General features: G+C 45.2%; 1 pseudogene; it reads right to left on the bottom strand.

Moving 5' to 3' along the window:
* Window positions 1-15,323: 15,323 nt before the first annotated feature.
* On the bottom strand, window positions 15,324-15,571 carry LOC124684624 (annotated as a pseudogene).
* Window positions 15,572-16,698: the final 1,127 nt, after the last annotated feature.

Here is a 16,698-nt window from a genome sequence, read left to right as displayed (position 1 = left end):
AACTCACAAAGAAGCCATCACAAGTACCTGAATCTAAGCAAGGAGTAGACTCGAAGTCACTGGTAGGTTCACGCATAGAAATATTGTACCTAGTTGAAACTGATTTTGCAATGCCATTGAAGAACACAAATATCTTAGGACTTGGAAGCATTGGGATTTCTATATGAAGAACATCTGAACGAGGATGCGGATATGGGCTCTTCTTCATCATTTCATCATCGAACTCGCATAACTGATCAGACCGTTCCTCCCTCGAGTTCACAATTAAATTGAGGTTCGAAAATGAACAAAGTAATTCGCTAGAGATATGTGCAAAAAATGAGGGGCTTTTCACAAAAAAAAAAATACAGGAATGTAGGACAAGAAGCTTGTCGAGTCAGTGACTGTTTGGTTCCAATCATGAAAAGACTGGTAGAGGAGATCTTTATTTGTACTAACAGGAACCACCAAGGGAGTTCAAAATTTGTCCGTAGACACGGTTTCTAGTGGAGGATTTGAGAGTGTTTACGTGGACTTCGAGCAAAATTTAGTGTGATAAGTGAATTCTTCCGGTTGATTAGGTTAGCTTGTTGCTCGTAGCAAACTTTCAGCGGACGATTCCTTCCAGGTTTGGAACCTCCTTTTAATCCGTTTGTCAGGTTCAGGAAATATATCAACAAACAAACAGCAAACGAAGTTGTGGAAAATGGTTAAGTGGCGACCGATTGCAAGAGCAATCCAACGCTTGTATCAGAAATATTGTTGTTAAAAAAAATATTGCACGGCTGAACAAAGTTGGGAACTGCATATCAAAAGTCCCAAATGATCAACGTCGGAGGTACACGTAGACGTAAAAATCATCAAAGCCAAAACATCACTCCCAACAAATAACATATTCTTCAATAGCGTCGTATACAAGGTTTAAAATAGTGCACTATTTTTCCGCTAATAGCACGCTATAGCATATTGGAGGGTCCACGCCAAATTTTAGTAATTTTGCTCGTTATGGCGTTATTTGCGAAATAGTATGCTATATCGCGCTAAAACTTCATAGCATATTACGTGATTATTCGATATTTTTACTCTATAGCATGGAATTGGGCATGTTTACTAGATGATGATTATTCGATATTTTTTGGTCAATACGTGATTGCATATTACGATCGATATGGTTGCATAGAAACATTTCTTCTCATTAGCATTAATATCACTTGTGATGGCGCTACCAAGGGTTTATCAAAATGTGATTGTCTAAGCAAAGTTGCGGTGAACTTATATTGATACGATCAAAATGTTTGTCATTGAGCTACTTCAACGAGGGTGCAGTGCTCACAACAGAATATAAGAGCACATGTGCTCGTTATGGCATTGTTGAATTGCAGGAAAGCATCCATTATTGCATGGTTGTTACACCTAATGGCATCAAATGTGAATGAAAGTGTTCCTATCTAAGCGTGAGAATAGAGATGGAACATTATCATAGCTCACAAAGAATCCATCACACGTACCTGAATCCGAGCAAGAAGTAGATTGCAAGTCATTGGTAGGTTCATGCACACGAATATTGCACCCAGTTAGGACTGATTTTGCAATGGCGTTGAAGAACACAAATATCTTAGGACTTGGAAGCATCGGGATTTCTATATAAAGAACACCTGAACCATGATGCGGATATGGGCTCTTCTTCATGATTTCATCATGAAACTGGCATACCTGATCAGACCATTCCTCCCTCGAGTTCACAGTTAAATTTAGTTTTCGAGATCGGCAAAGGGATTCGCTAAAGATATGTGCAAAACATGAAGGGTTTTTCGCCCAAAAGACAGGAATGGGGGGCAAGGAGCTTGTGTAGTCAATGACTGTTTGGTTCCAAATATCATGAAAGGGATAGTGGAGGAGATCTTCATTTGAACTAAGAGAAACCAGATTTGAGGGCGTTAGGTGGACTTTGAGCAAAATTTAGTGTGGTAAGTGAATGTTTCTTCCGGTTAATTAGGCTAGTTTTTTGCTAGCAGCAGTGTCAGCGGAGAATTCCTTCCAGGTTTGAAACCTCCTTTTAATCCGTTTGTTCCGTTTGCCAGTCTCAGGAAATATATCAAGAAACCAACTACAAACGAAGTGGTGGTAAATGGTAAAGTGGCAACCAATTGCAAGAGCAATCCAAAGCCTGCAAATGTGCAGACTTTCAGCAGACACATGCAGAAATATTGCACGCCTCAACAAATTACGAACTACATATCAAAATTCCAGAACTATCAACGTCGCAGGTACACAGGCACATAAAACACATCAGAAACAACACATTCTTTTTTTTTTTGCGAAAGAGAAACAACATTCTATGGCGTCGTATATAATCCAAGAAACACTCCAATTGTCGCCCACGTCGCCGGCGACGGGGAGGCCGTACTCCCGGAGCAGGCAGTCGACGCGCCACCCTGGCATCGCCTCGTAGTCGCCTTCTTGTACCGCGGGTAATGCAGCAGCACAGGGCGGAGCTAGACTAATTCAAGGCGAATTCAAGGGTATGCAATGCGTACCCAATGTATACGGTAGGCTCTTCTTTAAGTGTAGAACTGGACAAAAATCAAAACGAGTAGCCTCCAGCGCCCTCCCGAGTCCTGTCTTTCCAAACTGGGCAAACAAAAATCACGTGGGCGTGGTACTGGTCCTCTTGTTGCTCCGATGCACGGCTCCCATGGCTCGCACTAACTGCAACAGTTCGCTCAAAATTACTTCAATGACTCATGTCTGTCTAACACAACAATACTACCCTACCCTCTCTCCAGACTTCTGAATTTCTAACTTTCCCTCGTTGTCACTTGAGACTATAATATAATCCTTAATGTGTTATTAGCTTTGGCATTCGAATTTCACCAACAGTATGCATTGACTCATTGGTTGATCTGGTTAGGTAGGAACACTCACGATCGATCCATGTTCATGCTGAATTTCAAATAGCTAAATTAAAATTTTAGACTTGTTTACGTAGCAGAAATAAAGCGCTGACGGTAGCAACAATAAATTGTAGTTTCATTAACATCATCGTAAACTTTCATGTCTTCTCATGTTGTGCTGTAAAAAAATGATCTAACTTCCCCATATCCAATTTAAAAATCCTCGCTACGCCACTGCAGCGGCATCCGGAAGCTGCAGCTGAACATGCCGTGCTCCATCTTCTGCTGCTGCTGGCTGCCGATGGCCGCCGCGCCGCCGTTGGCATTGGCCATGCTTACGCTCACGCCAGGGCCGCCCAAGGATCCCATATGTGTGTGAACGTGTTTCGTTTGCTGGCTCTGAACGCTCTAGAGATTTCCTGGTGCAGCCGATGGATCGATGCCCAGTCGAATCCCAAAATCATTGACGCTCGCAATAATGCCCCTGCAACTGAAAGCTTCCACAAAGCACAAGCTCCAGAACATGCTCGAGCAATAGAGTACAGCAATAAATTACGAAAACGGCGTGCTCCGTTCTCGCCGGTGAGGCAGCGCCGTCGACCTCAGGGCGTCCATCATCCCCTCGCTCGCGTGCTGCCGTCGCTGTTGGATACTTGGAGTCAGCCGAGCACACAAACGAGCCTTCAATCCTACGTCGTCGCCGGCTCCAATCGAGGATGTAGCTACACGAAGCAAGACTTGCAGACTTCATGATTAGGATTTAGGGGTAAAAATTGATGGACTAGCCAGTTGGATTCAAGTTCTCTGTAACGCGAGCATAATTACTATTTGCAGACTGCATGATTACAAGGTGCAGAGTGCATGATTAGGAGTAAAATTTGATGGATTAGCCAGTAGACCAATGATTCAAGTTTTTCTTACTTTTTTTACTTTATGTCCGCATGACCGGAAGATTCAGGCTGATCGCAAATCTTCAGAAAGCAATGGCATGAAAATGGAGAAATGGACAATTTTTTCAAAGGCAAGCACAATATTCAGATGTGTTCTAGGTCGCTTTTTATCATATGGTTTTGACAGCTGGAGGATTTCAATTAAAGAAGTCCTCGTAAAGGGGACGTGCCGTTTTGGCACCCGGAAGCATATTCTCCTGGTTTTTAAAATGAGTTTTAAACTTATTTTAACATGGCAAAAAAATTCAACAAAAAATGCCACACGTACATATCGATGTTCTCTGTGCTCATAAAGTTGTTTCATGAAAAACCGATATGTTTTGTGTTGTGTGTTAAAAGGACAAAAATCGGTGCTTAAAAAAGCTCTTCATGAGTTGTCAAATTCTTATAAAATGCATTTGTATGTCACCCAACTCTATATGAATCTCAACATGAATACAGACCATGTTATATTTATTCTTTGAGCAGTTCAATGCACTCTTTATCTTTCTAACTTTACCTTATTTCTCTAGATTCATCCACATTCTGTTTACTTTCTGTGCAACATCCAAAAGCTTCACCTGAATAACTTCATAATATAGATAGTAGAAATCCAAAGTGCGTGACATCTCAGTGTTACTTTTTTTGAGTATTACTATATTTCTTAAAAAAATCTATCCAAAGGGGTCTAGATATATACTAGATGTTCTCTCTTTGGCTAGTCTATCTAAGACAGGTTAATCCCTCTAGTTTTGCACACGTTATCTTTTGAAACCCAGCACTGACTAGTTGTAATTCTACTACAAAATAAATATTTATAAACCCTAGTAATTATTTATCTGGAAGTTACTTCCAAATCTAGATACTCCAAAAGATATTAATTAGTTTTTAAGGTTTATTTTCGAAAAAAACTGTACCTAAGTTCTTTCAGCTTGGCTAGTAGGCCACCTTGGTCCATATTTAAATGGTTAAAATGACATATTTAACTTGGAATTTTTTTTGTGCACCTTAGTCTAAGTCTGGAAACATCGGAGCGGAACTTGCCAATGTGACCTGCTGACGTGGCCTCACGAGTTTTTGCATGTTTTTGTAATCTGTACATTCTTGATCTCCCACAAAATCGACTGGCTGTGAGACAAGAATGTGGCAATCACAAAAGAGCACACTATAGATGCACTATAATGTGGCGGTTCACAAGAGAATTGGGCATGACGTACCAAATGATGATCGATGATTTTGGTCAATAAATGATTTTATCTTGTGGTATTTATAATCTCTTAGCATGTTTATGCTCGCTAGTGTTGGTGCAACTTAGATGGAGACTGCAAAGGCTTTCTCAAAATATGGCAATGTAAAGAAAGGATAGTGTGAACTTGAATGTGTATGATAAATGTTTATTACAGAGCCACTTCATTGGGTCGAAGGGTGCTCAGGTGCACACAACAACATAAAAGGACTAACATGCTCAATATTGATCGGCATGAAAGCATTCATCGCATGGTTGGTGCGCCTAATTACTTCAAATGTCCATGTAGTTGCTTTCCTATTTAAGCATGGAAAGAGAGGTACACCGTGATCGTAGTTCATAATGAAGAGACCGCATGTACATGTGGCCGAGCAAGCAATAGAACTCGGTCATAGAAAGGTTCATGTACACAAGTTCCGCACCTAGTTAAAATTCTTTTTGCAATATTGTTGAAACCATCATATATCATAGGACTTGGAAGCATCGGGATTTCAACATGAAGTAATTAACAACACAATATCATAATCATATGGCGATGGACTCTTTCATGGTTTCATATGGAACTCTTGTACTTGAGTGGACTACCGCCAGGTCAAGTGCGTCATTAAAATGATCGTTTGGAGATCATCAGAGGGTTTAGCTAAAGATATGTGCAAAAGTCTAGGGGCCCTTTCTCATGATATTTTGGGCCAATAAAGGAGCTTCGTCTCCGTGAGAGTATCCGAGCATGATATGGTGGCAAGTTCCCCCTACATGTACAGACTTGGACCAAAGTGAACACAACTTGTGAAGTTAAACTCATGTATTTTAATAATCCGAGAGTTCTTGGACTATTGAGAACTCACATAACAAGTTATAAATCCTCGATAAATTTATTCTATCCAAAATGGACACTTTTAGGTGGCAAACCAGCAAGAGACGTACACACCACAATACCGAAACCTAGCTCAATCGACACACCTACTAGAAGAACTACCAGGTGAATTTGGGAGTGCTGAATTGAAAGAGTAAAATGTGACATTAACCGCTGAACTTGTTTGTATAAATCACTTTCATCACTGTATTTTTGGAACATCAATTTACTATCCAAGAAGACGTTGTGTCAGCCCATGTATGATCATCACAAATGGTCCACCTACGTACTGGGACAACGATAAGTGAAGAAATAACCAGCCCTAACCCTCCTCCCGCACCCCAGCCTAACCGCCGCCGCCGGTAGCGCCGCCGGGGCAAAGTCCCACGGGGCGTGGCGGGAGCTCCTCCTCGTTGACGCCTGGTGACGGCAGCCGGATTTCCCTCCTCGATGCATGGCGCGCGCGCGGATGAGTCGGGCGGCGGCGGCCTGCGCTGCGCCCCTTCTCCCGTCGGCTCCCCTGGCGGCCGGCGCGTGGGATGGGCGGCGGCGGCCAGCGCTGCGGCCTGCCTCCTCCCGTCGGCTCCGCAGCACTCCGGCAGGGGTTGGTGGTGGGCGGCGGCCAGGCTCATGGCCTGCGCCAATTTCCCCCCGCCTCTTGCCGGTGAGTGGAGGCGATCTCGGGTTTCACCCGCGACACGAGGTCGCCCGGGGCAGCAGCCTTGGGTACGACGGTGGAGGTGGCCCTCTTCTTCGCCGGAGAGGGGCGACCTGCAGTTGGTGGTGGTGGATCTATCGATCTGTCACCGCGTTCCGGCGGCGAGATGGAGATGCTTGGAAGCCGGCGACGGAGTCGCCGGTGGAGGGTTGGCATGGCCAGCCTGGGACGGTCGCCGACGTGGGGGTCCGACCTGAATAAAGGTGGTGGTCCTCGGGTCTCTCTTGCGTGAAGAGGAAGACCTACTGGAGGCCTGGACTCGTGATCTAGCCGGAGTGTTGAGTTCCGGAAGGCTCCGCCGGCGAATGTAACAGTGCTTTTTTCCTGGAGTTTGCTGGATCGGTGGTATTCGGTCGTGCGCACCCATGCTTTTATTTCGACCGATTGGTTCTGGAGGGAGCGGCGCGAAGATCTTTTTCTGTGTTGACATCAAGTGACTATGGATCCATGATGAAAGTCGGAAGAAGGGAAGTTCATGAAGGGCGGAGGGGAGGACTAGCTAAGGGAGGTTCAAATCTCTGTGCTGTTGGGGGATTTGCTTGGTCTTCCGGGCTTCACAGCAGCGGTATGAAAGTGGGGGCGACAACACAGGTGAAGTTCAGAGTCCTACCTTTCAGGGTGAAAACCCAAGGTCTGGCCTTAACTGGTTGTGCCTGGCAATGACCTTGTTGGAGGCATTGTTTTGAGAGCGGGGACTATCTTCAGGGTGAAAACCTAAGATCTTTGATCGGGCGACGATGGTGTTAGCGCACTATTCCCTTCTTGGAGGCGTCGTTTTTTGAGAGTATGTACTTCAGGTGTTGTCTTGGCGGTGGATATATTGCTGTTATTAGGCCCGAGATACTGTAGCGGGACTTTTGTTTCTTAGTTTTCTTTTTCTTTTTTTGGCTGTGTGCATCCGTAGTTCCATTAGGGTGGTGCGTTGTTGCAGAGGCTGGATGTAATTGGTATCATTTTGATATTAATATATTCCCTTTATCGAAAAAAAACGTACCGTCTAGTAGTGGTAGCGCCATCCCAACCAAGTGTAATTTTACATATAACTTGTTGAACTTCTATTATTCATAAAATCAATCATGCCTCCACTTTTTTCATGTTTGTCGTTTCCTTATCATTACGAGGTGAGCGAGAGGGAGAGGAAAGGATCCACGAGGAGAGACGGTTCTCATCGGTGTTATTTGACAGTCGTGTGGAAAGGATCCACCACAGATCTTCTCCGGTCATTGGAAGCAGCAGTAATGTCTCCTTGATAGCCAGAAGTCTATCCACCCACGAACTACTGTAAGCCTCAATCTCCTCCCAATCTTAATCTTTTTGGTGATCTTTGTGGTTGAATCGTCACAAAATGTTGCTTTTGTTAGGTATTGCTGATAGTTAGCAGGGTATAGGTTAGTAATTGTGGTATGTTTTGGGGAGGGATTTTGGAAGGGGTTTGGGTACTGGTTTGGGGGTCGGAATGTAGAAGTTAATCTTGTCGTTCGTTTAGGAAGGTTTAAACCGTATACGTACGGGTCACGTCGTGTTGGGTTCGGCTTGTGAGCCGTGTTGGGCGTGGAGTCTATCTGTAAAACGTCTATAAAAGTTAGAGAAGCAAGGAAGGAAAAATAAGAGATAATGCACCAACGAAAATCGTTCTTCTCTTGTTCGATCTAGGGTTCTTGTATCTGTTGTTTCTCGCTGTGTTTCAGGTCACGAGCTCGCAAGGATCTAGGGCAAAACCAACAAGTGGTATCAGAGCCCTGGTTGAACTCGAGGCCTAGCCAGTCGAGAGCACATGTCGGACGACGACAAGGCAAAGGCGGAGGCGGCGAAGAAGGCTCTGGTCGAATCGCAATCAAGCAGCAAGCCGCTTGCGATGATGCCAAGGACGAACGCCGTGCCGATCCAATACCCGATGCTGAACGACACAAACTATCTGGTTTGGGCCACCAAGATGAAGTTCATCCTTCGAAACCTCCGTGTCTGGAAGGCGATAGAAGGCGAGGAAGATGTCGACGAAGAAGTCGATGGGGGCGCTATGGCGGCCCTCTCGCAGTCTGTACCAGACTCGATGGTGATGACCCTCGCAGACTATGCGACGGCAAGGGAGGCTTGGGATGCAATCCGGGAGATGAGGATCGGCGAAGACAAAGTAAAGCGCGCCCGTGCACAAGTGCTGAAGCGGCAGCTTAACAAGTTGGAGATGTCAAAAGGAGAGACGATCGCCGAATATTCTGTGAAGATCACGAACCTCGGTCGGTGAGATCAAGTCTCTTGACGGCAAAGTCACGTACACGGAGGTCGTAGAGAAACTGTTTGCCTCGGTCACGGATAAATTCACAGATATCATCGGGACCATCGAGCAGTTCACGGACATCACCAAGATGATCGTGCTCGAAGCGATCGGCAGATTGCGGACGCACGAGGAAAATCGAAGGGGAAGAAAGATGCAAAGGACAGCGGTGAAAAACTGCTGTATACACATGCTGAGATGGAAGCTCGAGTAGCAAAAGAGAGGAAGAAATACCAAGCCTCAGGCAGTAAGAACAATGATGGTCGTGGCGGCGGTAAGGATCGTGGGCAAGCACGTCCGCGAAACCCTAGCCATGGCAAGGGTGACCGCTTTGTCGATGAACGCAGGCCCCCCGATCATGATGTTTCGGAGGTGAAGTGCTTCAACTGCAACAAAAAGGGGCACTTTGCAAAGGACTGCAAGGAACCAGATAGAAGGCTGAAGGCTAATCTGGCAAAGAGAGGCGATGATCATGAGGAACACATGCTGTCAGGCGAAACCTGCGTTACGACATTAGATGATGCTTGTCCGAACCGTAGCGAGTATTCTTGCATGAGAGGAAGGTTTTCCCAAAGCTTAAAGGCAATCAGAACACGCGGTGGTACCTTGATACCGGAGCCAGTAACCACATGACAGGCTGCGAAGAAAAATTCACTGAGCTTGACAGAGGTGTCACTGGTTCAGTTAAATTCGGAGACGGCTCCATAGTGGAAATATGCGGAAAAGGATCTGTCCTGTTTGAGTGCCAAAACGGCGAGCATCGAATACTCACCGAGGTGTATTACATACCACGGTTGAAGAGTAATATAGTAAGTATTGGTCAGCTAGATGAATATGGCTGCAAAACTTTGGTCGTCGATGGTTATATGACTCTATGGGACAGGGCAAGGAAAGTGCTTGCAAAGGTTAAACGCTCGAGCAACCGGTTGTATATTCTGAATATCAATGAATCCAAACCGGAGTGCTCGGGTAGCAAAATCAAGGGAAGCTTCATGGCTGTGGCATGGAAGGTACGGTCATGTGAACTTTCATGCCCTAAAGAAGCTAGGCTGACAAGGAGATGGTGCTAGGGATGCCACACATTGATCAGCTAGAGCGTGTTTGCGATGGTTGCCTCGTTGGGAAACAGCATAGGGCGTCATTCTCAGCTGCGTCAAGCTTCAGGGCGTCTACACCGTTGGAACTACTCCACGGTGACCTATGTGGTCCGATCACACCGGCCACAAATGCGGGGAAGAAGTACTTTCTCTTGATAGTGGACGATTTCTCACGGTACATGTGGATAGTCTTGATAAGAAGCAAAGATGAGGCTTTCGAGGCATTCCTGAAGGTAAAGGCAGCGACAGAGATGGAGCTGAAGCTGCAAGTGCGCTCCTTACGCACTGACCGTGGAGGAGAATTCACATCAAGGGAGTTCAATGACTACTGTGAAGAGAAGGGTATAAAGAGGTTCCTTACTGCTCCTTACTCACCTCAGCAGAACGGAGTAGTTGAGAGAAGAAATCAAACGGTGGTGGCTATGGCTCGCAGTTTGCTCAAGAGCAAGAATCTGCCAAACTCGTTTTGGGGAGAGGCGGTTACCACGGCAGTATACACGCTAAACAGGGCACCTACAAAGAGTGTGCTCGATAAGACTCCGTATGAAGCTATCTATGGGAGGAAGCCAAATGTGGCGCATATGAGGACGTTCGGTTGTATTGGACACGTCAAGAAGCCAACACCTCACCTAACCAAGCTTGAAGATCGCAGCACAAAGATGGTCTTTATCGGCTATGAGACTCGTTGCTCACTCAAAGGCATATCGGATGTATGATCCGGTGACAAAGAAACTTCACATTTCTAGAGATGTGGTGTTCGAGGAAGAAAAAGCTTGGAGATGGGACAACGAACCGGACGGGGCTAATGCTAATAATGAGCCGTTTGTTGTTGAGTTTTCTACTCACCTTGATGCAGGAGTTGAGGTGGCTAAGGATGGTCTCGCGCGATGATCCACGGGAGATAGAGAACTCGAGAGGATATTGGTGTGTTCGATAAACCCGTCGATGATGGTCCGACCGAAGATGGTGATGGTTTTGCGGACCACTATCCCGAGCTTGAAGTTTGGAACCCCGAAGATCCCCGGCAACGCCCGTGCGAGCTGCGCCGAACTCTCCAAGGACGCCGGCGGCTGCGTCGGTGGGTGCATCCTCGGAGAGCGAACCACTACGTCTACGCAACGTCTCCTCGATCTACATGGACACCGTACCTATAGATTTTGAGTATTCCGGACTTTGTCTTCTTGGAATAGAAGAACCAGCTAATTTCAATGAAGCAAAGGATGTACCAAGTTGGAGACGTGCTATGGAAGAAGAGTTGTGATCTATCAATGATAACAAGACGTGGACATTGACCACATTGCCTGCTGGTCACAAAGTTATTGGTTTGAAGTGGGTTTTTAAACTTAAAAAGGATAGCAAAGGAGAAGTTGTGAAGCATAAGGCGCGTTTAGTGGCAAAAGGGTATGTGCAAAGGCAGGGCATAGACTTTGAAGAAGTGTTTGCACCTGTAGCTCGGACCGGAAACAAGTAAGATTGCTGATAGCTATTGCAGCTCAAGAAGGATGGCAAGTGCATCACATGGATGTGAAATCAGCGTTTCCGAATGGTGATCTAGTTGAGGAGGTGTATGTGGCCCAAGCGCCTGGCTTTGAGAAGAAAGGAGAAGAGCACAAGGTGCTGAAATTGCACAAGGCGTTGTATGGACTCCGTCAAGCGCCTAGGGCATGGAATTCGAAACTGGACAAATCACTAGTTGCTATTGGTTTTGAAAAGTGTCCATTAGAGCATGCTGTGTATAAGAGAAGCCGAAGAGGAGAAAGACTCTTGGTTGGAGTTTATGTTGATGATTTAATCATCACTGGGAGGAAGTGCTAAAGAAATTGATGCTTTCAAAAATCAGATGAAGACGCTGTTTAGCATGAGTGATCTTGGTTTGCTCAGCTACTATCTTGGTATTGAAGTGCATCAAAGCTCCGGTAAAATTTCCTTGAGTCAAGCGGCATATGCAGCAAAGATCTTGGACAAGTGTGGGATGAAAGATTGTAACCCAACTTTGATTCCCATGGATCCACGAGCAAAGTTGAGCAAGGAGAGCTCGAATCCTCTCGTGGACAGCACTCAATACCGAAGCATAGTGGGAAGTCTACGCTACCTGATTCATACACGGCCAGATATAGCTCACTCTTTGGCATTGTGAGTCGCTTCATGGAGAAACCGACTACCGAACATCTTGCAGCTGTGGAAGCAAGTGTTGCGGTATGTCAAGGGGACTTTGGATCATGGATGCGTGTATGAAAAAGGAGAAGAAGGGCTGAAGCTTCATGGTTATTCGGATAGTGATTTGGCAGGTGACATAGATGATCGGAAAAGTACATCCGGAATGGTATTCTACCTTGGCTGCAACCCGATCAGTTGGTGCTCTCAGAAGCAGAAAGTAGTGGCACTTTCCTCATGTGAAGCGAGAATATATTTCTGCAAGCTCAGCAACGTGCCAGGCTTTGTGGTTAGGAAGGCTATTGGCTGATCTGATGATGAAGAAGGAGGTGGAACCAGTGGTGCTCCGGATAGATAACCAGTCAGCTATTGCACTTTGCAAGAATCCGGTATTTCATGAGCGAACGAAGCACATTGAAATTCGATATCATTTTATCCGAGACTGTGTGGAAGCTGGAAGCATAGATGTGCAATATGTTTGCACGAACGAGCAACTTGCAGATATCTTGACAAAGGCGTTGAGTAGGCCGAAGTTTCAAGAAATGAGGTGCAAGGTTGGTGTTCAAGAAATAAAGGAAGACAAGAAGCGACAAGCTTAAGGAGGTGATTGTAGAAGTTAATCTTGTCGTTCGTTTAGGAAGGTTTAAACCGTATACGTACGGGTCACGTCGTGTTGGGTTCGGTTTGTGAGCCGTGTTGGGCGTGGAGTCTATCTCGTAAAACGTCTATAAAAGTTAGAGAAGCAAGGAAGGAAAAATAAGAGATAATGCACCAACGAAAATCGTTCTTCTCTTGTTCGATCTAGGGTTCTTGTATCTGTTGTTTCTCGCTGTGTTTCAGGTCACGAGCTCGCAAGGATCTAGGGCAAAACCAACACGGAAAACAGTAGCTTTGTTCCCGTAGTGTGTGAATTAGTGGAATTTCATGCCATGTTTGTACCTATGGTTAATGCGTGTTTAAGGATGTTTTTTCTCATTGGGATTTAACCATAATGGTTAATTTACAGGCACGGGTAGTAATAGGGCATATATGAATGGGTCAGTAAGTTGGTATGATCATGTTGACGAGGATTCTTGATCACCATCATTTGTTGAGAGCATTATTGAGGTCATATGATATGAAATCGCTTGGAGAATTAAGGTGCATTTGTGTGTTTCAATACTTGCAATAAACAGAAATGGATTGATAGATACTAGGAGTGCATTAGGCATATAAACTATGCTTGATTATGTCATTTGGTCATATGTATCTGCATATTTATCTTGGCCATGATGAAAGCGTGAGGTCCATGCACAGGGATGATGTTGTTCAGGTCCCAGCAAATGAACTGCCTCCAATTGTCAGCCCTATAACTAAAAAGAACAATGATCAAAATGAACAAGCAACTGACGAAGCAGTACCTTCAGGTAGTTTGAAATTCAAGTTTCATTAAATTTTATGTAAATTTAAATAAAATTTCATCGGTTGCTTGTTCAAAGTTATTTTTGGAAGATTCTTTGGGGTTGCTGGTGTGTGCAACCGCTCTCCAAGTTGAGGAGAAGTTACCGGCGACCCCATAGCGCGCTGCCGGCATCCCTGTCGGCGCTTATTTGGGAAGCACCGGTGGAGATGCTCTTAGGCATACTTTCCAGCAAAATACAGTGTGATAAATGAACATTTCCTTCTGTTAATTAGACTAGCTTGTTGCTAGCAGCAAACTGACAGAGAGGCATTCCTTCTAGGTTCAGGATGTCTATTTTAATCCGAAATTTTTGAAGAAACCAATTGCAAATAAAGTGGGGGTGAAGTAGTAATCAATCGCAAGAGCAGTTCGAAGCTTGCAATAATTCAGACTTTCAGAAGACACGAGCGGAAACATGACACGCCTCAAACAAACTCTGAACTGCATACCAGAACGGACAACCTTGGATGTACAGAGACACGCGAGAGCATAAGAAAGAACACATTCTTCCAATGCTTATTATTCATACATAGTCCAAGAAACACTCTTTTCTGAGTGGCGATTTCCATTAGATGACGGATGTATAGGAATATAATACTGATACGAGGCCTTCATTCATTACATTAGTGTGATAACTGACAAGTGAATATTTTTGAGCAAAATTTAGTGTGAGAACTGACAAGTGAATATTTCCTCCGCTTGATTAGGCTAGCTTTTTACTCTCAGCAAACTGTCAGCGGACCAACAGCAAACGAACTGGTGGTAAATGGTGTGAAGTGGCAACCAATTGCAAGAGCAATCCAAAGCTCGCAACAGAAATATTGCACGCCTGAACAAAGTTCGGAAATCGGAACTGCATATGAAAAGTCATCAGAAACAACGCATTCTTCCTGTCTTCCATAGCGTCGTATATAATCCAAGAAACACTCCTCTCTATGTGGCGATAAGAATACAATATACACGAGGTCGTCAGACACATAGCAGCTGGATTCGGGGTACGGTGGTCCGTCCCTCGTACCGGATTCAATGAACCGGAAACGGATTCGAAAACGCCCCGCGATTCAGTCAAAATCGCAGCGGATTCACGTTTCCGGATCGTCCCAGGTTCATCGATTTGGTGGAGAACGGTGAGACAAAAATTCCCCTTCCCCAAATCGTATTTACTCCAAAGCTAGAGTCCCGAGCCGCTCTACCTTTTCCTCTTCCAATTGACTCCTCGTTCCCTTCCCAATTTTCAATTCTGCATCAATGGAGGCAGCAAGAATCCCTGATTTCGTTCGATTTCTTCTCCCATCTTCTATAAGTACTCCCATCCCATGGAATTCTTGGAGCAGAGCCACGAAGGACTGGAGAAGTCGAAGGAAAATCTAGGTAAGAATCTCATAGAAAGGTCTGATGGGAATTGAGATTTTGTTTTCTTCCATGGATTTGATTTGATCTTATTCTTCCAAGATTTCATTTTCTTTCACGTTTCCCGTACCATATTACCGTACCGGGTTCACCGTACCGAAATGACTCGGTTCACATCCCCGACGTATAAGATTCGATCTAGAGATGTGTACCCCTAGTGTTTCCTATTTTTTTCATCCTCCGATTCCCGTCCCCCGTTTCCGTCCCCCGTACCCTTCGTACCGGAAACATGGCAGCTATGGTCAGACATTGCATGGCCGGGAATGTGACGTTGCTGATCAGTCTCTGCTAGCTTGCCGGTCGGCCCGATCTTATGTGTACGAAGCTTGATCAGTACTGGCCGGGCCAGAGGAAGGCGCCCATGGGGAAGGGCCTCTTGTCGTCGACTTCGCCGGCGACGGGGAGGCCGTACTCCCGGAGCAGGCAGTCGACGCGCCACTCCGGCATCGCCTCGTAGCCCGCCTTCCTGTCAGCGGGAAGCTGCGGCTGAACACGGCGCGCTCGGTGTGCTGCTGCTACTGCTGGCCGCCGTTGGCCTTGGCCATGCTCACGCTCACGGCAGGGCCCAAGGATCCCATGTGTGTGAACGTGTTTCGTTTGCTGCCTCTGAACGCTCTGCATCACAATCGTAAGCTCTAGAGATCTCCTGGTGCAGCCGATTGATCGATGCCCAGTCGAATCCCAAAATCATCGACGCTGGCAATAATGCCCTGAAACTGAATGCTTCCACAAAGCACAAGTTCCAGAACGTGCTCGAGCAATGGAATACAGCAATAAATTATGAAAACGGCGTGCTCCGTTTTCGCCGGTGAGGCAGCGCCGTCGACCTCAGGGCGGGGCGTCCATCATCCCCTAGCTCGTGCCGCCGTCGCTGTTGGAGTCGGCCAAGCAGACGGACGACCGTACAATCCTACATCGCCCCACATGCATGATTGATCGAGGATGTGGCTACACGAAGCAACACTTGCAGACTGCATGATTAGGATTTAGGGGTAAAAGTTGATGGACTAGCCAGTTGGATTCAAGTTCTCTGTAACGCGATCATAATTACTACTTGCAGACTGCATGATTACAAGGTGTGGAGTGCATGATTAGGAGTAAAAAATGATGGATTAACCAGTAGATCAAAGATTCAAGTTTTTTTTTACTTTATGTTTGCATGACCGGAAGATTAAGGCTGATGGCAAATCTTCAGAAAGCAATGGCATGAAAATGGAGAAATGGACAATTTTTTCAAAGGCAAACACAATATCCAGTTCTGTGTTGATTTTGATCATATAGTTTTGGCAGAAGTACTGGAGGATTTCAATTAAAATAAAGTCCTCACATAGGACTTTTGAATCGTAGGTTAAGGGTTGTCAAATTCTTATGAAATGCATATCTACGTCAGCCAACTCTGTATGAATCTCAACATGAATACAAACCATTTTATATTTATTCTTTGAGCAGCTCAATACACTCTTTATCTTTACCTTATTTCTGTAGATTCATCCACATTCATGTGTTTACTTGCTGAGCAACATCCAAAAACTTCACCTGAATAACTTCATAATATATACTAGTAGAAATCCAAAGTGTGTGACATCTCAATGTTAATTTTTTCTGTTACTATATTTCTAAAATTTGCTACCCAAAGGGGTCAAGATATAAACTAGACGTTCTCTCATTGGCTAGTCTATCTAAGACAGGCTAGTCGCTCTAGTTT

This window comes from Lolium rigidum, chromosome 1 (assembly GCF_022539505.1).
Source record: "Lolium rigidum isolate FL_2022 chromosome 1, APGP_CSIRO_Lrig_0.1, whole genome shotgun sequence".
In the NCBI taxonomy this organism is placed as follows: domain Eukaryota; kingdom Viridiplantae; phylum Streptophyta; class Magnoliopsida; order Poales; family Poaceae; genus Lolium; species Lolium rigidum.
The sequence above is the reverse complement of the archived record's forward strand: the minus strand, read 5'-3'. Positions and strand labels throughout refer to the sequence as shown.